Below are 25,492 nucleotides of genomic sequence, written 5' to 3'. Positions count from 1 at the left end.
ATGTGGTATGAATAGCTTAATCATCAGTTTAGAAAAAAAATGCAGTGTAAAGGGAATTGAAATTGATATTTTGGTCATAATTTATTTCCCTCTTGGCCAGTAACTCAATTCTAAGCTCCATGAGTAGGCAGGGCAGTCATATTAGAAATGCATGGCAAAGGCGACCACAGCAATGGCGTCATACACCGGTAAAAAAATCGGCTATCTCAATGAAACACCAGCAGCAGTTGAGAAATCTGTGGATAAAGATATCCCTGATAGCCTGTAAAACACTCTGAAATTGCCTCATTTGGAGTAGACGACGGTGCACTGAACTCCTTTAATGAGGGACGGGTTCTCCCCAGGCATGTCCCTCATTTTGGTGTGGCGCTTTGATTATGTAATAATGATGCGAAAAAGGCGTCTTCTTAGCGCCTCATTCTTTCTTGTTAGTGAACGGAACCGGAGGTACGCTGGGCTGCTTCATCTTGGATGTGGTTAGCTGTTGCTCCTCTTTTGTCTCCCGTACTGCTGGGAGTCGGTGACATTTATTAAGTTCTTATGGGTACATTTGGACTGTGTCTCTCACCTACTTGTACCACACTGCCTTTTGACTAGAAGGAGATTTTGATGTGTTTGTGTTAGGGATCAGCCCTCTGTTTCTGCAGTTCAGTCTCAGACAGTTGAGGTTGTTCTGGGGTATTATTTGTCACAAATACCACTTCATATAGCTTTCTGTGGCTTTGTTATTGCAGTGCTTTCAACAGAAACCACGACAACAATGTAGCAGTATTTTGAAAATGTGCTGTTTGTATGGGGAAAGGCCTATGATTTCAAACCAACCAAAATAGATTGGAAGAAAGGTGCTGGAGAGAGTGTTTTGTATTACTTGTACATGTTGTTGCCTGTTTCTCTTCAAAGGAGTTGGATATACAGCGGCTCGACCGAAAATACAGCGCTGGATCAAAGTGCTTTAGTGTTTGCGTCGGCTACATACAAGGGAGGCTATTACGATATGTAGGCCTAGTTACAGTTTCATAACAATAAACGGGAGCGCTGCATCAATATATCATAACTAAAGGTTTTTTTTAGTCTGCATGCTTTTTACAGTATTGGATTTTGGATGTTGGTGTTCCGTTGCCATGAATCGTTGTTTACAGATCATTAGAGTAGTGTGGTAACTATTACGACACTACTATATGTCCCAAAAGAGAAGGTGTGTAATAAGATCTTCTGTTTAAAAACCAGAAGGGCTGATGGCATGCCTGGTAGAGAATATATATAAGTCTGATATGTATACCCTCCTCTGCTATTTTCTTTTACTGCTTCTCTTTTTTTATCCCAGCTTCTCTGTTGAAACCCACATCTGATTTATAAAACATGCAAAACTTCTGATTTGTATTTACATGGAAATCTGGGATAAGTCATGAATGAATAAATGCATAAATAATCTATTGCACAGTCCACACCGGTCTCTCTGGGAAATATCTACTTGTGGAAGCCAAACATCCGTCATTATAAGGCTACTTCTTCAACTAGTTTTACTATTAATAATTATAATCCTCAACATAATCAGAATTGACTTGTTGGCACAATGTGTTTGCACCATGAACAATAAACAGCGCTTTGGAAACAGTGGAAAGCCACTTGGTGGAAATAGAGTACAGCTGCTGGTTCAAGTGGCCTGTGAATGCCCTGCAGAAGAAATTTAAGTGGTGTTCTTTTACTTGGCATGTTTGTGTGGATGAAGCAAATTATCTTTAAAAAGCTAATAAGGTCTGAAAGATGCTGACATGTAAGAGCATGTTGAAACTGATGTATTTGTAAGACCAGGAGCCTGAGATGTGTGGGAAGTAATTTCTACCCATTTCCCCATAGTTTGCTCTGATATATTTCATATTGGCAGTTACTGCTGTGACTAGAGTCTCTGAGCTTATTGCTGCATTGCAGCTTTAATGAAATCAAGTTAATCACTTTTCTCTGGACAAGTGGAAGTGTTACATGCATTCTTTTATGTGAGCTACCTCTTAAGACACATGACATTACCTGATTCTGCCAAGATGGCTAGGCTGTTAGATAGCAAAGATTGGCTATGCGGCTGTATGCAATCAGTCTGCCACTCAAACTTTCCTCTGGGGAACCAAAGATCCCTGTTAGCCTATTAGGCAGCTGCTTGAGCCAGCCCCAGCTGCTGAAGGCAGATGAATGGCAGAGTATTCATCAGGCTTGAAAGCTGTGTCTCATAGCTGGAACAACAGCTATCATACCAACAACTCAACTTTGCAATGTTGTTGTGGAGCAACCAGTGACCTCTGTTACCCCTGCTTGATTTTTTTTTTTTTTATGGTGCAAGTGCATAGTTTTACATTCACCAGTCAGTTTCTAGGTCTGTCTCCTTCTGTGCACGCCAGATACACCATCATCTAAGTGTTGTACTCACCCTCTACATCCTCCTCACTCAGAACATCTGCTGTCACTATTAGCAGATTACCAGGGACTTTGCTATTCGCCATGAAGGCTGTGCATTTTAACTGTGTGCTATAATGGGTTCAGCACAAGACAAATAGGGTTACCACCATGTCACCTACTTAATGCTTGTACATTGACACTGCTGCTGCCAAGGCTTTGTAATGTGATCTGTGGGCTGGCGTGAAGTTGTCAATGAAACAGTAGTGCTCTGTCATATCTAAATAGCTCCACTGTTCCTCTGTGTGTGGTGCTCGGATAGCAGTAGGAGATGGGCCTCAGCTCTGTGATGTGAAGTGCCATTAATGGGTTAACTTCATTATAATTTGCCAGGCATTTCTGTGTCTGTAGAACATAGTGGAGACGTTGTTGTTAATACAGCTGCTTCCATTGGCTTTGTGTGCTAAAACAGGGTGTGACGATGAGTGTAGGAGTGTAGGAGAAAAAGGATTTTATGAAAAGTAGCATTGTTTTGAATCTGGGCCAGCACTGTTTTCAATGATGCCCTTTGTATTAAGGAACTACAATAAATACATGGCTGTAAATCATGTTATTTAAGGAAAATAATTCAGTTCCAACCGCTGAAGAGGATACAGATCCAAGCTTCCCATTAAGTTTTATCAGCGACTGTGTCCAAGGTCAAGAATGAACTTTTCATCTCAAAATGTTTGATATGACCTTGCATCTGTCTGTGGAGCGAGCTAGTAGCCAAGGAGAAGCCAGTTTACAGCAGAGCAGAGCAAGCTGAATCCGGTTGTTTACCACCATTGTTTAAATCATTCACAGTTCACACATTCTGTGAGTTGATGACATTAGTTTCTTATCAGTTGTGTTCTTCGGTTCCATCATTGTGTTTGTGATATCAAATCCTTCCCTTATCATTCAGCACCATCATAGCCAAAGAAGATCGGCAGGTTTTCATCGCATCAGTTCCACAACTTTATGCAAATATGATCTGATCTATTATGAAGTGTTCGACAGAGAAAAAATGGGAATATGTTCTTTGTATAATGCAAGGCCTTTGAAAACCTTGTCAGTATCTTTAAGTCCCTGTAGTCTATTTAAAATTCACATTATTGGATTTTCAGCGTTGATTTTTTTGCTTTAAAGTAGACTCTGAGAGGTCAAAACTGGTGAGAGTTTTAAACCAATATGTCAGACTAAATAAGGGCTTTTGATATAACTTTTCTCCTTGCTCTAAAGACCCTTTTTTTTATGTGACCAGTTTTTTCATCTTAAGTTTCCCTGGACTAACTGCATATTAAGCGGGTTTTCAGTTTTTCTCTCAATTCACATCATTATAAACTGAATCCTGAAACTTTATATCCTTGCCATGGACAGTTTTGCACAGTATTCTGTGACATTTTAAAGTAAAATCAGTAAGTAACAATCAATTAAAACACAATCTACAGATTAATTGTAACCAAAATGACCATTATTGCAGTCTCATTTAATTTGTGTTCCCAGTTTCATTCATTTTTCATTCACCTGCTACTTAAAGATTTTATTTGGGGATAACAAAATAAACCTAATGTTGTAAAAGAAGCAATACTGCACACTGGCCATGCTTTATGAAACACCCTGGATACAAGCAAACTTCTGATTAACTGAATCAAGGCTAAGTGAATTGGCCCTTGCTCTGCATACTGTCAGCCTGGAGCTCTGTAATGCTACGTGGCATAGAAGTATGCAGGCTATTTTTAAGATTAGCCAAACTATTGTATTTTTTTCCCAAGCCAAGATGGTTTCACTCAGGCCACCACACTTGTAAATTTCAAAAAGGAAAGCGCATGCAGATCAAAAAGATGTACTCTCAGTTCAACCAAATGTCTGATTACTGACCACAGTGTTTGCAGCTGGATGGGTTTGTCCTTTCCAAATGAAAAGTCTCCACTCTAGCTTTACTGTGGGATCTGCAGTACTGTACTCCTTGGTGGCACTTAGTGTAACATGTACTATAAAGGACTGGAGAAAGTATTGTAGAAGATCCTGTATTTGTGTGTAAACGCAGTATGTTCTGTATGAGATGCTCTTCAAAATGCATTAAACCTTTTTTAAGGATTTGCCTGTTTTCTTTCCAGATATGAAAAGAGAAATGGCCTTGTTGATAGAGTCCATACACTGCACCAGGGCCAGTTACAGTGAGTGGCTCTAAGGTAGGGGAGTGGTCTACTGCTTAGCCTCCAGTCACCAAAATATGTCCTTGTTCAGGCATGAGAGTCTATTGTGTTAGCAGTCGGTACATAGAGTCCCCTCTGAGTCCGTCTAAAAATACTCCATACCACCTCTGCCCCAAACTACACACCGAGGGGTAAGAATAAAGAGGAGCTGCACGAGGCTAAATGAGTAAACATGCAAACGTGCCGCACTTAGCAGAGCTAAATGCATTTCTCTGCAATATGCTCTGCAAGAGTGAAAGCACAAAGAACTAACTAAGCTAGTGAGACAAAGAGTTTTGTCCTCTTGTGTGAATGTGGCAGCATGTATTCGTCTTTTTAAAATGATCTAATGTCAGTTAGAATTTGCAAAAGCCAACTCTTAACTGGTCTATCAGATATTATTCTAATGCAAGGGGGTTAGAATTGTAGTCATATTGTTTGTGAAGGATCCCTGCTCTTATTTACTCATTCACACATATGAAACTATGTTGCGATGTAGGCTATTAATAAGTAAAATGTAAACTAGGCTTACCAATTAGCACCCTGTCTCTGGCTTTCGCTGCTCAGTCGTACTATGTCTGGTTTTCATTCATGTCAGTATTTCAGTAATGCGTCTCTCAGTAGTTTTTGCAGACAGAGGCAAGTCTTTAATTCTAGGTATGATGGTGTCTTTATTTTGGCAGTCCATTAAACAAAAACCTCTGCTCTGTTGAGGAAAACCTCCTTTATGTATTCTCTGTCTGTGAATGGTTTTCCACATTTAGCAATGCTAGAGCTGCAGCTAACAGTTTTTTTTGTCATCAATCGATCGGTCTATCACTTTCTTGATTAATTGATTAGCTGTTTGGTCCATAAAATGTCAGAAAATGGTGATCACTGTTTCCCAAAGCCCAAGGTGATGTTTTAAATGTCTTGTATTGTCCCCAGCCCAAAGACGTTTACTGTCATAAAGGAATAAGGAAACCAGAAAATACTCACATTTTTGCACATTTTGACACTGCCCTCGGATACACCCAGCTTTATCAGAAGTTTTCCTCATGCTGACTTTCAAAGTGACCCAAACTCCGTTGTCCGACTGATCAGAAAAGGCCTGCTCAATTTGCTCGCCATGTCACATGCAAATCGGTGCAGCGTGGTCTCCTCTTTGCCAGGTGGTTACTGGTTACAGCACCTGCACTGTTGTACGGCAGCTCAGGGACCATTTGGCATTTTGTAAATGCAGATTTGAAATATCATGTTAACATTAAGTCATCAAGCTGGTATAATCTGTTTTATTACTAAGCAGCTTGTCATTATAGGGCCATGCTGTTGTAATGCTTAACAAAGCAGACATACTGTATGTCAGCGCTCATCAGCATGTGTGTCATAGGTTGCCGATCCTTTCCCTAATGTATAGCGTGAAGACTACATTTTGCATTAGTGATTTATGCTCCCCTGATGATCCATGAACTTTTACTCTCATGGCTACGTGTTTTTTGAAATACGATGCTTTTCCCGAAATACAAGATTTGAAGGAAGCATGCCTGATATAGTTGCTTGATAGCTGTTCTCCCAAGGCTGAAAAGACACAGAGAGAGCCAGCCTTCCCGCAAGTTCAGGGTCAGCCAGTTACACAGTAGGCGACAGGAAGCCAGAGGGACTGCCATCTCTAAATGCCTAATGAGCCTCTAATTGATATCCAGCTGAAAGCCCCACAGAGTGTTAATGCCAGTTCCAAGGAAACTATATTAGGTTCCCTATTCATTTAGCCAACAAGACATAGGAGGCCCCGAAGCATACATTTTTAACATGGAGTCACAGAGGTAATGAGAGCTAACGACACAGCGGTTGGTGTGTGAAATTGTCAATCTTTTCACTATGTGAGCACAAACAGATAACATAAACACACACATTTACTCAGTATCTCTCCTGTTGTGTATTTTCTTTGGGCATAGTTTTTATGTCTCCTCCAGCTTTATGTCTGTCTGGGATCTAGACATAAAGAGAAAGACAGACAGAAACACATTTCACTTGAGGCTTCACTACCACGTTAGTTGCGGTATTAAGGACGGAGTAATATTCCCGTCATCTCCCACTTCTTTATTAGATGTAACTGCTGTAATGAGATGGGTTTTAAGGAAGGGGCTAATCTTAGGCAATGCTTTAAACCAGCTCCCTAAGTGTATCCCATTCTCCACGCTTTGAAGGCTCCAGCCCCTCTGCCAGGACAGCTTTCTGAATTGTATTTGCCTAAACGTTTCATTCATCTTGATCTACACTGAATAAGATCAAGCTAGTGCTGAAAATAGCAGCGGCTGTAAAGCAACTGCAGACTTTTCGTGCTTTGAGTGTAGACCGGCAGATGGCACGTGTTTGTTAAGAAGGTTACTGTTGTTTAAAGTTGATCCCTGTTAATTCGGTGTGCTCGGATAATGGGTCATTCAAACCTGTACCCAGCACTTAAGGGACAGACACCTGCCAGGCTGCTGCTCAGATGTTCTATTTTTGTTTCTTATGATAAAATATTAAGCACATTTGAGGTTGGTTTCTTAGTAAGTATAGGTAGGTGTTGGAGGCGGTTGTGCTTATATCCTGAGTTCCTCAGCATTGGCAGTCCAAAACCTTTGTGTTTGGATGGTATAGAGTGCTTTTCAGCCTCTTTCAGCTGGCTCTCCACACGACAACATTGGCAACATGTTTTAATGAGCCACAGTCTCGTACAAGATGCAGCGTTTCTCATTTTGGGCCTAGTATGAAAGGGCATCTGTGCTTAAAGGATGCTGAAGCAGGTGGAAAAGAGTGTTGCCTTGATTTAGGGGTAAAGGGCAGGCTGTCACATTAGGAATTGCATTTTGGTCGTTGAAGAGTAATGGGACAAGCAGCTGAGCAGCACTTACACGTCCATTTTAGGGGCTGGGGGTGGCTTATTGAATGATGGGCTCGACAAAGTCACCTCCTGTGGAATTCATTTCCAATATTCTGAACGTGAACATGCGATACAATCCACTCTGCTCGGAGTACACTGCCTGCAAAGTAACGCAAGAGAATCACCTCTCAAAACACTGAGGAATAACTCAATGCAAATGAGGGTGAAATTCACCTGGAAGCTCCGTAGTGATTAGCTGAAAAACCTGTTAACAGGAAAGTGATGCAGTGGTGGGTCTTTACCTGCTGTGGATACACTTCATTATTGTATTTTCATCTCCTTTGCTTGTCACTAGCCTTCAAGATTATAGATGCAAACAAAAAAAAGTGCTGCAGGGCACGATATCACATAAGTTGTTGAAGAACGTTGTAGGGTGTTTATGTACACAGTGTTTGTTAATGAGCTTGGGCACAGCAGCAACAGAGACGTGGCGGAGGCCATGTTGTGGGATTTGTTCACCTGGGTCTGCAACTTCACATGCTAACCTCGTTCCTTAGAATTTTGTGCTGGTACACGCAGTCGAAAATTTGAGGTGGCCATTTTTGGAGGCTGATATTGATGCATGAGAATAAAAAAAATCCAAGGTCTTTGTTTTTTATGTAAATATGTAACAAAAAATGGGATCCTTCAGTGAGTTGTTAAAGATAGATAAAGATATGTCTGTGGCACAATATTTTACAGTTGAACAATAAACTTTATTATCAGGGAACAGTGAAAGTCCACAGTGTTAAGTATGGTGAAGTACAGTATGATAGATGATAATAAGTAAAAACATATGTTAAACAAAAAAGTATTTAACTTGCTTTTAGAAAAAAAACTCTGATGAAACCCCTGAGAGGAGGTCAGGAGTACAGAAGGCAGCTAAAACAGCTGGGGGTTGAGGAGTGCCTCTAATGACTGTGCCAAAGTTTGTTTTATTGAAAATCTTCTCCCAGCCTCTAGTTAATTCTTGTCTAACTTGTACATCACAGAAATGCATCTTAATGAAGGATATTTTTAAAGCTTGTTTACTTATACTCATTGCATTTGACTGCCTTTTGTATGACCGCAGACTGAAACATGGAGTAAAGATGATTTTTACACCTAACACACAATTAAAGGAGTCACCTTATTAGCTACAGATGTTTGCCTGTTCTTTTGATATCCTGTCTCAGGTTGTGTAGCCTAAATTAATTGGTGATAACAATTTTTATCTTTTTTTTGGTGTGTGTAAGTAATTGGTCTCTGTTGCCCTGTGTTTTATATCCCAAATCTCTGACAAAGAGAAAATATGGTCAAGGGAGATCTCAGACACCTTGTACTGAGCGTGGAGGCTGGTCTAAGCAGGCCAATTTGTCTGAGTACCTATTTCTCAAACTGGCAGAAAGAGTCTGAGACACAGCAGCAGGTTTCTTTGTGATTTGATGCAGTAAAAAGGCAAACATGAACTGCTAGACTTTACACAGAGGGATTTGTATTACATGAAAGCTTAAACACTCATGGCCTCTGAGAAGGAGATGAGAGGGAACGCTTAAATGCCATATTTATCAGTGAAATGGAGACTTAGAGTGTTGGTCGCATAATTTGTTTTGATCGTATTTCTGGCCTTTTCAGTTAATAATGCAGAAACCCAGTGGACAGAGAAGAATTACGCATTCTGCCACATGTTTGAGATTTGAATGGGCTTTCTATGGGTCTGAGATTTCAGTGGAAGTCTCTTTCTAATTGAATGCCCTTTTTTTTTTTTTTTTTTGCTTGAGCAATCCATATCGTTGTAAACCAGACGAACAGCACAGGGAGGTGTTTTGGTCTTGCTTCTCTTCTAATCATCATCTGCTGGGGGGACAGCTGCCCGGCCTTTGTGACCCTTTTAGCTTCGAGTGACCAGGGGATGCTGACCTTGGGAAATGTTCTGTGTCAGTCTGTGGCCATATTTCTTTAACCCCGAATCATAAGCTGTCTCGTAAAGAGTTTCTCCAACACACATACTCAAAAAAATTGCTTCACCAAACCTCATTTTATTTGAGCAAATCAAGAAAATCCAAAAAAGACAAAAATAGAGTTTGATTGAGGGGGTGTCATTTCATTCCCTGTGTGGGATTTCACATTTTATTCACTTTACATTAAAAAAGACATATGTTACCCCAAGCAGGGCTTCACAGAATATATTTAAATTTCCCATCCAAGCCTTTCTACATATAATCAATACATAATAAAATCAAACTGAGAATTATGGAGATATGACTTCCTTTCTGTTCCTCGTTATTATTGCTGTAACTTATTTAGACTCCCATTGGTTGGCTCAGCTTAATTAATGTGTTGGCAACTCAGTGTGAAATCCAGATTAAGTCTTATAAAGTGTTCCCTACAGAGAGCATTGTGCAAACTATAATTAGAAAATGGGAAAAAAATATAGAGTCCATGTGACACCCTTGAGGAAACTTGATTATTGTGTTGCAGTTTTGTCTGAAGACTTCTTTTATGCAGGAATGACATTCTGCTTCCTTTCAACATCCACGCCTTAGTTGTCCTTCATAAATATGAGGAAATCGGTTGCATTGACACTGGGGGATATCGCAGAGGTAGATTTCAGGGTTGGTGCAAGGACTCTGTGATGCTTGAATTCATTTGCTGAATTACTCTGGAGGATGCTTTTTTTTTTTTTTCTTTGGGTGTTGACACTTAAGAAATTGTTTGTTTAACAAACAGTGGAGCATTGCTCTCATAACTTAATTTTTATAACCGAGCAATGTTCTCTTTCTAAAAGTGTGGAATTAATTCTCTATAGAGCGGGTTAACTGCCAATTGTGTTTATGTAATTGCCTAATAACCTGCACATATGTTTCTTTGGGCCAATGCAGCTTCAACTAATCTTTCTAATAATTTATAACAGGATGAAAGTAAATAAGAAAGATAAATGTCAATGTAAAGACTGGATTCAAACACTGGATGGCCACATGTGTTTAGTGACCAGGTAAGATACTAAATGAGGTGCACAAATGTCTACGTGATATGCCAGTTTCACATCTCCCTCTCTCTTTCTTTAGTGTTTATCACATGACTGCTAAAATCTCCCACACAAAAATGTTGGTCTCCCCTCTCCCCCGTCCTTAACTCGCCAGCTAATAACATAATGACACTTTTGGTCAGACTGCTTAGGGACTCAGTGGCTCTGCCTCACAACTCTGAAAGCAGCACTTTATGTCAGAACCACCCCCTGAAGAGGGTGACAACTGTCTACTGTCCCAGTCTGCCCTTTGACAACCAGCCCTTGTACATACCCCCAAACGATGTTGTTTGCATCACCGGCCACTGTTTGTGTTCTCTGCCGGAATAGTGTGTGAACGGTGACAGGCCAGGCAGTCCACTGCGTAAACTTGCCACGCCACTGAGCTGGATGTCAAATTGCGTCTGCTGCTTCTGCTGTGTGTCAATACAAGGCTCTTTTAGTCCGTTGCTCGCCTTGAGTTAAAGTTTTTTGTTTTTTTTCACTGTGGTTGCCTTTGTAGAGAACTGTTGGGTGTCCCCTCTGGAGAGGGATCTGGACTGTGATTCAGCCTAGCGAAATGTAGCGCCTCACTGCCCTCAAAGCCGGATTTGGAGACCTGCCTGCTGTCTACTCATGGTGAGTCATCTCTCAAGTTTCATGGCACTTAAACTAGTGTATATTGCCCGGACCTTTTATACCTATTGGTTCTTCACACCAAGGTCACCATGTGAAGTAACAGTCACAGAACAATAGCTACATTGTTAACCTTGTGTTTGCAAGTAGACAAAAGGACAAGAATACATTGTTTAACTGTCTGAGAAAGATGAATTGAAAGCCTTTTGAAGCAGACACATGTATTGTGAGCACATTTGTTTGTGTGTTGCTCTGATTGATACATGGGTAAACTTGCATATTTGACTCTTTATTGTCCTTTTCGTTTTTAACTCCTGAAATTCATGCAGTAGCCAAACTCCCTTTTGATACCCTTTTTAAAATTAAAACACAGGCCTACTCTGTGGTTGCCTTATCAGACAGTTTCATCTTGGCATTTTATCTTACATTTTAGGAAAACATCAGAACTTGTTTAGACATGTCATGTACAAGTTCAGTGGTTCTTGGTAAACTTGTACAACTTGCTGTAAATATACCCGATTCATGTTTCATAGTTGGTTAAAAAGACTATCAAACAAAGGAATATATTTGCATGATGGCAGGAAAAAAGCTTTTTTAGCTTTCTTTATGCTATTTTTCTAAATTAATTTAAGCTTGAGCTTGTAAGTTATTCAAGGTAATTAAGAAACATTTTTGTAAATTAAAAAAGGTAATCTTTTTTAAACAGAATGGTCACGTAACTAATAGTGATGCATCTGTTTTGGGAGAGGAGAGTTGGTACCGCAAAATAATTCAGCTGTTTGTGCTGCAAAATAATATATTCATTATATTTTCATTGTAAAATTTTTACTATATGTTCTGCAGAGGTGCTGTCATCTCTTCAAGAAGCTGTCTGTCTGAAAAGTCTTTTTTTAAGAAGTGTCCCGAGTACTGATCGATGTGTCGGTTTGGGGCCATATGTAATTACTTTGTGACTGGCCAGCCATGAAATTGTTGTTTGGCTCTGAAATAGATCCAAAGTTATTTCATAAGAAGTTTTTTAGAGTAAGGCCTTGTGCTTCTGCCATATTCAGAAGGAATATAATGTTGGCAGCACCAGGAGTTGGTGAAATGATTGGCTCGGCCAATAAATAAGTTAAAGAGTTCACTAAGGCGTCTGCTAGTGACCCCTGCAAACTCATTACCAGGGTTTAACATTGTGTCATCCACATACATTATGTTTTTAAGTGTGTGTCTGAACAACTTCTGTCAGCTGCTAAAGGGAGTGTGGAGCTTGCAGGCTGCAGAGAGGTATGCAGAGTGACAGTCACTGGCTCTCATGTATGCAGCTGTGGCCTGTAAGATGCGGGCCAGCAAATGGAGTGGAAGAGTAGTCCCATTAAACTCTGGCTCTCCTCTGAGAAAGAGGCTAACAGCTCTGAACGCTGGCCTCTCGCTCTCTGGCAGAAAGTGCTGACACAAATTTTTATCTGACTGAAATGCCTTCTGACCGCATGACACTGGCTCTTTTCTTCCTCTGAGATTCCACTGCCGTAAAGCTGGGGCTACACAAAAGAGACACAGTCTGCGAGCGCTGCTTAGGAGGTGGCATAAATTATAATCATACCATAAACTGGGCAAAGGTCTGCATTACTCACATTTAAGAGGGTGAGGAAGGAATTTCTTTATTTGAGCAGTTAATTGGGTTTATATGTTCAAATGCTTTCATTTTTTATCTCCTGCACATTACCCATCCTGGTAAACAAATTAATTTAGCCTTTTCTTGTTAAATAGCTTCACATATAGAGTGTGTTCTTCGACATCTATTCAAAGATGTGCAAATCCTGTAATTCGCAAGTGTCCTGGACCAGAGAAAGGCTGCCTTGTCCCTTTTGGCATGCAGCCTTGATCTGTCAGTTTGTGATTGACGGGGCATGGCTCCTGTGTTGGTCACTGGTGCGGAGATGCAGAAACATGACAGTGTCTCCAGGCACATAAAGTACTGGATTCTAGTCCTCCAATTGTGCATGTCATCAAATATGATGTGCTGTTAACCTCTGGAAACATTCGGTGGTGGTGGTTTGCAGTATATTTGGAGATGTGCGTGAGATATGTGGAGAAGCTGTCATTACTGAATCCTTACATGCCTCAGGTTTCCGTTACAGTAAGGCAACCGCACTTATAGGCTTTGTTACGATGGTATTAGCCATGCGTTGACCAATCAGATGCTTGAGGCATAAATCTCTCCTGAGTGCTGGAGGGGACGATGATGAGAGTGATCAGTGTTGTCAAGTCGGTGAAGGGGATCTGAAGAAGATGGTAGCTCCCCAGTGGGATGTGTGGGTGGTTAGCTACAGCCCACAGCTCCTGAAGGGGAGCTGTGTCAAATCTGACACGCTGAAACCCACAAACGCCAACACTGACAGCCAGTTGTGACGAAAACCAATTTACAAGCAAGATAAATTCTGTTTGAATTGTGGGGGAGCTGTCCTCCCTGGCTTGATCTTGTTGCTTATGTTTTTTAGTCATCCTTGTTTGGTGGAAGGTAGGTAGGCTAGCTTCTCTTTGGGCTCTGTTCTTCCAAAGATTTGAAAAGAGATGAAACACAATTTTTCCAGGTTGCTGGAATATACAAGAAAGGTTGGATGCACATACTTGAATTACTACATGACCCATTTAGATAAGATAGATGGATAAAGACTGAGGACTACCATGCAGGTACCTCTGTCGTCTCTAACGTAAAACAGTCGATTACATGTGTGACACATAGGCCAAACTCTCGGTCATGGGCCTCAATTCCTGGTAGGGCTACCTTTTGGCTTAGTCATGCATTCCACCACTGTTTGAAGTTAAGTGGGAAGCCAGTGAGGGATTCCTTTCTTTTTCACTGCACTAGTTACTCCAGCCTGAACGCAGAGGGGTTGGGATCCAGGGTGGATTGCATGAACTTCCAGGATAACTTCAACCTCCCTGCGAAGTACCTTGCTAAGCAGGTGAAAAAGAAGTGGCTGGTAACAGTATCCTGTCTATCTGGGGAACAACCAACCAACAGACCAACCAACTAGCGCTTTCGACTCACTGTGTTGTCTGTCCCATCCCAAACACGCCACTGGTTTAAATAGGAATGCTGTGCAGTGTCTTCTGGCTTGTATGCTTATGGCTGCAAGCTAGTCTAATTGTCATCCAGCTCATCATAACATTTCAGGCTGGTGGCTTTGAAGCTGGACACATTAGTTAGCTCTGGACTCAGTGGCTTGAGATGGGAGGCAGCTGCTTTGGCTTTGAGAAGAGAATTACTCTTTAAGGGGGAAATATTGGGAGTTGTACATGAAAGGACTTCAAGAGGCTTTTTATGTCATTTGTCATGTGAGGAATTCTGTGTTTGTCTTGTCAGTAGAGATATGCATACATATTGTGTATATATATATATATATAGTCAGAGTGCAAATGAGGAAAGCTGTGATTGGCAGAAGGCGGTTGTGTTAATGAATAAATAACTTTGCTATTGCTAATGCTCCAATGGCAGAGAATATTTTCAAAAGTATTTATCTTTTTTAGAAAATCCAGGCTGGTACAACTAAAAGCATTTAATTTAACAACAGACTTCATTGTCCATCTTAAAGCCGTGTCATTAAGCATAATGTTGCCTGGCTTCCAGTGGTCTCTGTAATGGCTTGCAAAAGTCCACAGTGTGCTAGCCAGGCTGCAACACAGAAAATGAAGGGCAGAGAAATCAGTGTGTGCTAATGCATGGTTTGAGAAATAACACGGCGTGAACAGCATGAAAAGTAAATCTGCATTGTAGTCTAGACTGAGCTGTACCACAATTTCCTTCACATTTTTTTCTCGTTTCACTTCATGCATAATAATTGTAGGGGTTGAAGATACGTCCTAGCAAAACTGTTTTGAATTAATTTTCATTCTGTCAAAACTGGGATTTCTCTTCCACCACTTCTGTCACAAAAAATAATCTATTCAATCCCTGGCCTAATCCCACCTTAATTTATCCTGTGCAATTTGTTGCATTGTGTTTGGACATCATGCAACGAGACCACAACAGCTTGTGGGTGTCTCTTGTAATTGGGCTTGCGAAGGTCGGACCCAAGCCTCAAGAAAATTTTCCATAACCATCGGCCATGGGTAAATTACAAACTGCTAAAGACATTTGATGTTGAGCCTCATTCTGCCAAGTCCATCATGGTTTCTTCATCTCCATCGCAGTGTTTAGCATAATTAATGTGTGCATGGGATTGTAAATATGCTGCAGACGCAGAGGTAAACAGAGACATCCAGCGATCATCTGGGCTTTTGAGGGAATTCTTTAAAGTGTCGTTCCTTTGGGACCGTGTATGCACAGGTTTGTTCAAAATCATCTCCTCCCCTCTCATCTCTGCCAGCCGTCATTGACAGCTGGGCCCAACTAACAGCTGCCTCCCCTCCCCCAAAATCTAATACATTTAAAAAAAAAAAGGGTTGCCAGCAAGTGTGCTTTGTAGGAGTAAAGTATTTTGTGGGTGGTCCTTGTTATTCATGTTTAGAGCTGCAGCAAACAAGTATTTCCATTACTGATTAATCCACCAATTATTTTCTCTATTAGTTGTTTTGTTTGTAAAATGTTAGAAAAAGTAAAGAATGCCTAAGGTGACATATTCAAATAGCTTGTTTTGTACTGATAATCAAGAAACCCAAAGATATTTAGTAAACTATTATGATATAAATGTATAAAGATAAAGAAAAGCAGAAGATTTTCCACATTGAGAGGCTTGAACCATGTATTATTTGGCATTTTTGATTGGAAAGTGACTCGATTATCAAAACAGTTGTCAATTAATTTTCTGTCGATCGACTAATTAAGGAGAAAGTTCCGAGGATTTGATATTAATTACAGTAAAGCATTAAAAGTTTTAACAAAAACATCAAATAAATAGATAAATGGATGATCTCCTGATAACGATGATGATAAGATGGACTGATTTGATTTAATGGATTAATGAGTCAAGACGTTATAAAGACATCCAGACTTCTGTGATATCCAAAATGTATCACCTCAGTAACACACATGACTTCTAAAATCCACCCACATACGCAGCAGACATACATGTGGTGGTCCCTGCCTATTATTTTGTGGACGAAATGCCTGGCAGAGGTCTATTATGAAGGCGTTCTCTCCTGGGCAGCCTGCCTCTATAAAGTTCAGTAATAAAACCAAACCATGATAACAAGGTTACCCGCAACATGACTTTTTCACATTTTAGTTGGTTTGGGTAAGATCCCACGGTCACCTTGTACTCTGATCTTCAGTCGACCAGTTGTGAAAAGACAGTATTTGTAATTTGTAATTTGTAGAAATGGAAAGGTAAAGGAATATCAGATAAGATGTTTTTCAATGTCAGTGTGCACTTGTAATATAAAATCTATTCATGACTCAGGCTCCTGCTGATTAGTGTAGCCAAAACAGATGGTGATGGTAATTTTATATCACCTGGAATTGACCTACAGTATAAACTCCACTCGCTACTGCGTGGCCTAAGATCAAGTATGCATGCTTGTGTTCCAGTAGTTTCATCCAACAGTGTCATTAATGGACTTTTGATTATTTGTCTTTTCTAATTTCATCTTATCTCCTCACACCCTCCCCACAGTCTCGCTGTTTTTGCACTATTTGCACGTAGAGTAGATGGTGTGTGTGTGTGAGGCTGACACATTCTATCTCAAGAGGGCAATAGCACCTAGCCTTTTTCTTTTGCTGATGTTGGCAAGGCCTGGCTTAGCCTGCTAATGTGCGTGGCATAAGGCCTGACGAAAGGCAGAGTCATCTGTCGGCGTGCGACCTTCAGCAGAGGGGAAGGACTGGAGGTGATCCTGCATGTTTGCATCTACATAATATCTCTTTACTCTTGGCCGATGGGTTCTTTTACTGAACAAGGCAGATAACTAGGCTGGATTTGCCACTTAATCATCTTCTATCTGATTGGCAGGTTCATCTTGTGTGTGAGGATGCTCACATGCACACACATGTGGACATCCAGGAGAGGATGGAGCAGTCTCGTTAAGAATACACTGCCTTTTTCAAGTGACATTAATAGGGACTGGACAGAATGAAGATGCCCTTTCTTTTATGTATAGCTCATTAATTTTCTTAACACAGCCTCATCAACCCAACACGCTGGATTAGTTGTAATAACAAAAGACAAATAATTGCAAAGCGACATGAAAACAATCAGTCATTTAATGAAATGACTTATGATAAGTATCTTTCAATTAAAAGCCACTAAAACGTGTTACTGCTAAACTGAAAACAGCATGGATGATTGCCAACATCTGCATGAGAGACTTAATGTCATCCTGAGACTATCACCATGCTTTTCTTTCCAAAATTCTTATAAGCTGAGCTCATGGTACCCTGTGAATGTGGGAGTAAGCTGCAGCTCCATCACTCTGTGCCTGAGCCACGTGAGTGACACATGGTGCGATGGTGGCTGGAATCTAAGAGACTTTTATTGGTGGTCATCAAAGTGCCATCAGAGGTCAGTGGCCAGCTAACACGCTAATTGGGTCTCTGTTTCCCGTGGTCTCGTCTGCGCTTTCAATCAAACGTCAGTCCAGCTTGACAGCAATCTGGTGGTGGGCTGAACTGGAAGAGCAAGTAATTTAAGATGTTTTCTCTCCTGCCCACGCTCCCTTCTATCTTTTTTATACTGTCTTCTCAGATCCAGATTCATAGCCACAAATAGCAACCCTGAAGGTATCATTGCCCTTGTGAGGCACACTAATGTGTTCTTTTCTTTGTGGTATTGTATCGCTGGCTGTGGAATTAATAGGGAGTCTGGATGAAAAAAAAAAAGTGCATTTATAAAGCATGTCGGAAAGAAGAATTTGGTTGGAGAAGTGGTTGTAGACCTAAATCCCTTCGTGTTTTCCACAAGCAAGACTGATTACATAAAAACCCCAGTAGTACAGTACATTACATTCCTAGAACCTGTCAGTGCCTCTTTTTTCACTGTTATATTAAGTCATTTGCAGCCTAAAGGCATACACATCTCTCGTAGAAACTGTCTGTGGATGAGATGAAAGGAAATTAGAGAGGTGCTGCTAATTCACAGTGGACAATGAAGTTCTTCACAGAGTGAATGTGAACGTGGTGGTGTTGCACATGGTAATACAGGTCTGGAACAATGCATAATTCATTGGGAAAAAGATTCATCTCCTATCTCAGTCGGTGTGCCTCTGCTTCAATGAAACCACATTTATATCCATGCCTGTGCAATTCACAGACTTATTTCCCCAGACATGAACACAACCAAGGCAGTTGTCAACAATCACATTTGACAGTGTGCATGTTTTTCTGTCTTATTTATGAGCTGGCGGGGCAATTTGGTCAGCACCAAATGTCATTATAGTTACCCTTTTGACATACCCTAGCTACTCCATCTCTTCTCTCTGCCTGTTTGAATGGATGAGAATACCCTATTGATCTGTTCTGTTCTTGTCCTGTGGTTTTGAAACCATACCCATCCTCTGAATGTCTGATGACTCTGCCCATACCTTTGGGGTATGCTGGGTACATTGACTCCTTGGGGGTTTTCTTGACGTCACCGGCACTCTCTGTAGATGTCATAAATAGAAAGCATCAACACATAACCTCTTTTGAGAGGACATTTAACTCTCCCCGTCATGTTTCTTTCACCTTTAACTGACTTACAGTCTGCGGCAACTATTTCTGTTTCTCTTGTCTTACACAGCAGTCAGTGGATAATTGAATACCTGGATAAAGAGGCAAGATGTAAATGCATCAGCTGAGTACACATAGGAATCCTGTCACAGTAACTGGTATAATGATTTCTCTCTCTGGTTTCTTTGCCATAACTATGAGCTTTACCTAACCTTAACTACTACAGTATAGTTTCCACGTGCAGGAAATACAGCAAGGCATTTATTGTTGAGACTCTGTAAACTGCAAACAGCAAGATGAAGAAGAATTCAACTGTTGCTGATTGGCTAGTTGTTTTGCTGCAGCGCAACGTAATAAAAAAATATGATTATTTTCTGGCTGCCAGCTGATGGTTGAAGCTTTGACTTGCAGTCTACAACGCATTTAAGCTGTAAATATATGTGTGGTGGGTTAGATCTCATACAGCTGCAGTGTCTCTACGCTAGTGTCCTTTTAAGTTGGTTTAAGTTTATTTTCAGATGAAGACTTTTTTTTTAACAATTTATAAGGAAACCAACTAAGGAGTACCCCTGTGGCTTTACTCCACTTAGAAGCCATGCTAAGCCTATCAACCACTCGGCTGCACTTGATACACAATAGCCCCAGGCAAGGAAGTCCAACACTCTATCTGGCTCTGCTGCGCAGAGATACAAAGTTACTACATCCCTTCAACAGGCCTCTGGCTAAGTGCCGTGTGGTCAAGCATTTTAAGAAAATGAATTTGACTGGGATACAAACATCAACATGAAATGAGAGCTTGAGCGAGTTGGTTGTTTAGTGCTTCCCTTGAAATGTCCAAATCAACCCATTTGGGTGTCATCTGAGGGCTAGTTATGTCAGACAGACAGAATTGACAGCACAAAGGGAAAAGGAGAGGCAGTTAAAATTCTGTGTGAAACCAGCTTCAGGCTGGCACTGGATCCATGTGACAGCTGTGCCAGGACGAGATGTGTGAGTATGTTATGAGAAGTTATCACAGCCATTTTATGCTGTAATTTAGAGGGTTTATAAGAAAATGCTTTCGCACCTCTTTGACTTTCTGTTTTTTTTTCACTGAAACACTGAATCACACTGGATTCAAATAGGATTATTTGATGCTGATCAACAAAATGTTTGATTTGTTTTCTCCTTTTTATCCCAACTCTTGAATGTCAGTTTCCCCTGCACTGCAATTTTTAATTAATTGGCATTAGATACCCCCATTTAGGAACAGGCAGCATATAGGCACAAAGCTGAAATAATGAAGGTTTTAAAACTGGATTCTTAATGCGAGGCCTCGTGATAAGGTAATAAACCAGGAATCTGCTCAAGGTCCTTATCATGTGAGTCGATATTATGTTTTAGTTGCGCTTATTACCAAGCGAATTTTCAGCTAAAGTAGTACAATGGGGCTTCAGTGGCCCCTGAATGTGTCAGATGCCTGCTTTGCCCTGTCGGTAATCCAGACTTGGTGCTACCCATTGACAGGATATATAAGGTACTACCTCAAGTAACGCATGACCAGCCACCTCTTTTTACCTGCCTGTGAGGAGCTGCGGGTGAGCTGCGGGTGAGCTTCATGCTTTCCCTTCCAGGTCCCACCACCCTTTGTGCGGGCACCCCGACCAACCTATAGGAGGCACTTCAGCAGTGACAGGGATACAGCCCCTTGCTGGCTTTCCACTGACGAACATCCAATTATTTGTGTCTTCCGATAAACACAATCCAGAGGTACAGCTACCACAAATCAAATCTAGGGTCTCTGCAGTGGTGGGTGAGGATTGTACCCATGCGTCACCCATGTGCCCTGTAGGTTGATCTTAACTGTTAATCAGTGTCAAATTAAATTTAATTACACTCACTGTGATTTAGTGTTGTAAAACAATATAACAAGACATCTATGGTGAATACTTTTTTATGGCCATTGTAGTTAAATTTCTGATCCCGTTTTGCATGCCACTTACTCCACAGAGATGATAATTTATTTACCCTGTTACCCTGTTGTCTTACGTAGTGTGATTACAGCGAATAAAATCTGAGAATGCGTCTATCAAGTGCCACTTGCAGTACACAAGATGATCCTAGTGATGTGAGGGAGACCATGAGATGCGACACGACCTCAGCCTATTTAATTCGAAGAATTTAATTTCTGTGCTGCCCCGGACCAGAGACACCGGCTGATTTTTAAATGCCTCCATCTCAATGCAAATTTGCACTTCTGCCAATGTCGATTACCTGCCGTTAGTGGCCTTCTGCAGAATGACCTTCCCGCCTCATGTCAAGACTCTATTTGCCCCTTTAAGCTGCCTGTCAAACATTGAACCATTCTTCTTCCCGAAGCTCCGGTCTATTTGTTTGAATAGGATCAGGGTGTCAGAGGCATACAAATGGGCGCCTCCGAGGGGATTTATGCAAAACAAAATTTTCTGTGTATTCTACAGACTAGATGATGGACGTGTCAGTGTCATATGTCAGCAACAAGGATGAAAGGCTATTATTGAGATTAGGTTTAGATTTATCATTTAATTAATATAACTCCTGGCACCTCTGCTCAGTGTGTCAATGCAGATGGTGCAGCAGCACTTCCAAATGGCCAGCAGGTGTAGCAGTGAGGTCTCTGAATGAAGAGGCAGGATGAAGAAGGGGAGTGGAGGGAGGACTGGAAGCAGCAGTCAGTGGGATTAATCGAACTGTCTCATTTAACCATCCTTCTCCCTGGGCACAATATTTAACACAGTGTTTGACCTTTCACTTTATCATCTGGCTTAATTTGTTGTTGAAATGGCAAACCTTAAAGAACGCTCCCTTATGTGGTAACCCGGTCAGATTTATTAAAGGGTAATGCTATGTCAGTAAAATAGTCCCAAAACATCACAATTAGAAATATCCTCCTCTCGTGTCCCTCTCTTTCTACCTGCTCTGTGGCAAAGCTTGAAGAGGTTTACGCTACACATTCACTGCTGCTCATCCGCACAGTCTTCTGTATTATTGTTCACAGCAGTGACCAAACAAGTGCAAGGGAGCATTAAAGCAGCACATTCACAACATATTAAAATCAGAGCTCGGCTGCCGTTGTCATTTTGATGTCTGGAGGGAAAATGCTTTTTCATTAATCACTGACAAATGCATACTTCTGCACTGTCTGCCATTGAAGGGATTATGAAAGAAGACATGCAACTGAACTTAAAAAAACTGTGGTCATGCAGCTCTGAGAGAATAAATAGGTTTTGTGCATTTAGATGATTTATTTCCTTCCTCAGCCTGGCTAGGGGAAATTTCTACACCTGCCTACATGGCTCACAGTATTTCATGCCATTATTTGGTCTTGCCCAGACATCTACTAAAACAAACAGGGGAAAATAAAAGGCAATGAATTATGTCCTCCTTCATTTGGGTCACTTTGAGTCTGATAAAGGTTGACAGAGTATTTCAGTCGCTTCCTTTGAATACATTTGAACGAGAGGGTGAGTGAGGTCTAGGCTGGTTTAAACTGGGCATAGATTTGGTAATGAAAATGTGTGCCAGTTGGCCTGTGTAGGAGGACTTCTGTTTCCCCACAGGGACATGACACAACCAAACACATGATAATTCACTTGGCTACATGTGGGCCGTGTCGGTGAGTTGGAGAAGAAACACGTTAAGCCCAACTTTACCTTAACAGTATGGATTTTAATAAAGGGGCACCAAGGTGGATATACCTACTAGCTTGCTGGCCCTAGTTCTCCAGCATTACTTTGAAAGGTCAGATAAGCAGTTTTAGCCAAGCTTACTGCAAAGAAATGGAAATATTGTACGCGAATGTGTCACTTTGGGAACCGGAAACCTGTGCCAAATGTCGTCTTTGCTCTTTAGCACTGAACTCTCGAGGCTTGAGGTCGCAGATGGTGTGCTGACTTTAGGTCTAGGTTACAGCTCAAGTGTCAATGGGGAGTAGGTGAGTAACAGGTTTTCAGTTTGTGACAGTGCATTCAATCTGAGCAGCACTCACTGCGCTCTGAAGGTTTGAATGGATAAAGTCAAAAGTCTGTGTACAGAAACAAAGAGAGAAGTCAACTACAACTCCCAAGGTCCATTTTGGTATAAATGATCCAATCACTGAAGTTAAATCTGTTCATTTTCAGAGTCTGGGTACATTATGGATGAATTCAGTCACTGTTGTGTTGCACAGTTGCAACGACAAATCGTTTCTGAATTTATGCCTCTAAAAGTGGCTGAGGCTCATGGGTATTGTAGTATTTATTAGCCATGATGGCCATAACATAAACCTACAGTATCATTTAATTATCCAGGAGACTGTTATGTTTGAATATTGAGTATATCTTTAAAACAATGCCATGGTAACTTACAATGAGTTTCATATTTCACAATCCATCCAATCCATATTTACTTATACAGAACACATTTGTTTAATTTTTAATTTTACTTATTTAACTTATGAAAGTTAGACACAAGACACTATTTTCAAGTAGAATATACCTTATGTTCCATGTAGAACTAGTAATAAAAAGCTCAAGAGCTTTTAGACGGCAGTCTTGGCCACCCTGGGATCCAAGACTGTCTCATCTTTGACTGATCATACCCTTATATTGTGCATCAGGATATAGATATCACAACCTTCCCCTGCAAAGCAATGAGAGCAGAGGCATTAATCTAGATTAATAAATAATCTACCGCAGGGCAGGAGTGAAACTTTGTTACCAGCAACCTTAAGTGGTTTCTGCATCGCCCTGTGCAACTCTCACCTTGTGAGCCGGGCCCTGACACTTCCCCTTATTGATATCAGTGTGATTTATGGAACTCTGCTCCCCTGGCCATCCTCAAACCGTGGATGGGCGTGTGATTTATCCCTGTCTGACGCTGCAGGGTGTCTACTGCTGGCAAAATGAGGGAGGAGGCTCTGACTGAACAAGCCTCCTGCTTGAGTCCTGTTTTTCGTTGTTGAGCGAGAATATTTTCTCTCTGGTGTTTAGAGATGCATCTCTGCAGCTGGATTTTGTTTTAATGAACCGGTCCATCTGTCCCTCTCATCTGCCTCACTCTTTCTCCCTGAACCCTGAAAGCAAGACAGTATATAGAAACAAGTCGGGGGAATCAATGGATTGTGGATGACTCAGCTTCAATTATAAGTATAAATATTCTAAAACGATGCTTTCTGTGCTACTGTTCTTATTTGATTAAAGTCTGACATTCATGTTTCTCAGTCAGACTGCTGGATTTGACTGTAATTGCTTCGGGAAACTTGTGTTCATTTGAGATTCTCAAACTGTTGATGTGTCATTGGCTGCTAAGGGATTTTTTAGCAATACTGAGCAGTACTTCATGGGTGACTCCTAATTACCCACTTTAAGACAGATTCTTATTATCTGTTAAAGGAAATTAGATTTTACCTTGAAATGTCCCTAGTCGTTCACCTCTCTGAAAAATTAAATTTTATCGGTGGGCACTAAAGAATTGCCCTGTTAAAAAAGCACAATTTCCTCCGTCTCAATTTAAAACCTCTCTCTGCTTTTCGGCGGCTGTAACTTCTGTGTTTATAGGTAATCACAGTAAGAGCACTCCCGTGGGAAACGTGTGTCCTCTCTAATTCTATGATTGTGTCTGTGTGGTTTCCTCTCAGATGAGTTTTAATTTGAAGGCCAGGGGTAACATGAGATAAATCCTATTGGATGCCCTGCAACGCTGGCCTTTGCCATCGCTGGCCCCATTAAAGGATACTTTATTGATTGTAAATAAGCTCTGTAATTAATGGACGGTTGCGGTGGTTCTTAGTCCAGGCTTAGACACAGAGGGGGACGTCTGCACCTGCTGCCAGCTGGATTTCTTTTATGTTTAAAAATTTAGATGGGGCTTAGTGATTAAAAATTTAATTCATTCTACAGGAGGGTTTCAGTATGAAGAGACCTAAGCTAATCCTCTAATATTCTCAACATTATGCCATGACAAAGCAATTCTTCAAGCAAGGCTTACAGCTAAACCTACATATTTTAATGGCTGCGGCTAGTTATGCAGTTTAAATGCAAGTTTAAAGCCTTTCACACAGGTATCCGTCTAGCTAAAAAAAAAAGGCATATTTGAGGCCTGTTTTGGAGAGTGTTAATTCAGCCTTTCGTGAGCCATGCTTACAAATGAACCAAGCTGTGTCTGTGTTTTATTTTTCATCAGAACAAACAAGTGTGCTCCTTTCGGGTGACCAGATGAAAGTGGCTCATCATGCAGGGCTGATGAATGTGCCTTTAAGTGGTTTTTAACACACTGGAGAAGCATTATGCCCGAGCTGTGGAAGAGCCTGAGATGGGCTGCATCCGCTTACGCACATTATCTGTGAGAGCATGCTGCTTCTTGGCTTCCCTTCACAAAGGCCAGTACACAGGGTCAGAGAGAGTGGGAATGAGAGATGTGTATGCTTACACCCTCAGATGAAACATTGCTTCAGCTGTGCATACGGGTACATTTCTGTGTGCGTGGCTGTCTCTCTATGGCGACCTATGTGTCTGTATATGTGTGTGCTTACTTGCCTACTCAGTATCCTGTCCTATTTCATACATTGATTGCCTCCTCTAGAAACGGACAGCAACATCTCTCCACTATTTTCTGCTCGGGCGGTTAGTAAACTGCCATAGCCTTGCCAGGTTAGCTCACTGCTGTACATATGGATACAGATTTATCGGGCTAGACTGTGAAGTCCTCTGTATTTCATCCCTAGTCCTTTCAGCTACACTATGGAGAGCTGAAGC

The 25,492-nt window shown here is 41.1% G+C and overlaps 1 protein-coding gene across 6 annotated transcripts in view; it reads left to right on the top strand.

Annotated features, from left to right (window-relative positions):
* tanc2b (tetratricopeptide repeat, ankyrin repeat and coiled-coil containing 2b) overlaps positions 1-25,492 on the top strand; it is a 136,783-nt gene that overhangs the window by 3,823 nt on the left and 107,468 nt on the right. For all 6 annotated transcript variants that reach the window (XM_051418749.1, XM_051418739.1, XM_051418738.1 and 3 more), the window contains exon 2: positions 10,998-11,113. The gene's annotated coding sequence lies outside the window, so the exon portion shown is untranslated. The remainder of the gene's footprint in view (positions 1-10,997; positions 11,114-25,492) is intronic.

Source organism: Dicentrarchus labrax, unplaced genomic scaffold (assembly GCF_905237075.1).
Source record: "Dicentrarchus labrax unplaced genomic scaffold, dlabrax2021, whole genome shotgun sequence".
Taxonomy (NCBI): domain Eukaryota; kingdom Metazoa; phylum Chordata; class Actinopteri; family Moronidae; genus Dicentrarchus; species Dicentrarchus labrax.
The sequence above is the reverse complement of the archived record's forward strand: the minus strand, read 5'-3'. Positions and strand labels throughout refer to the sequence as shown.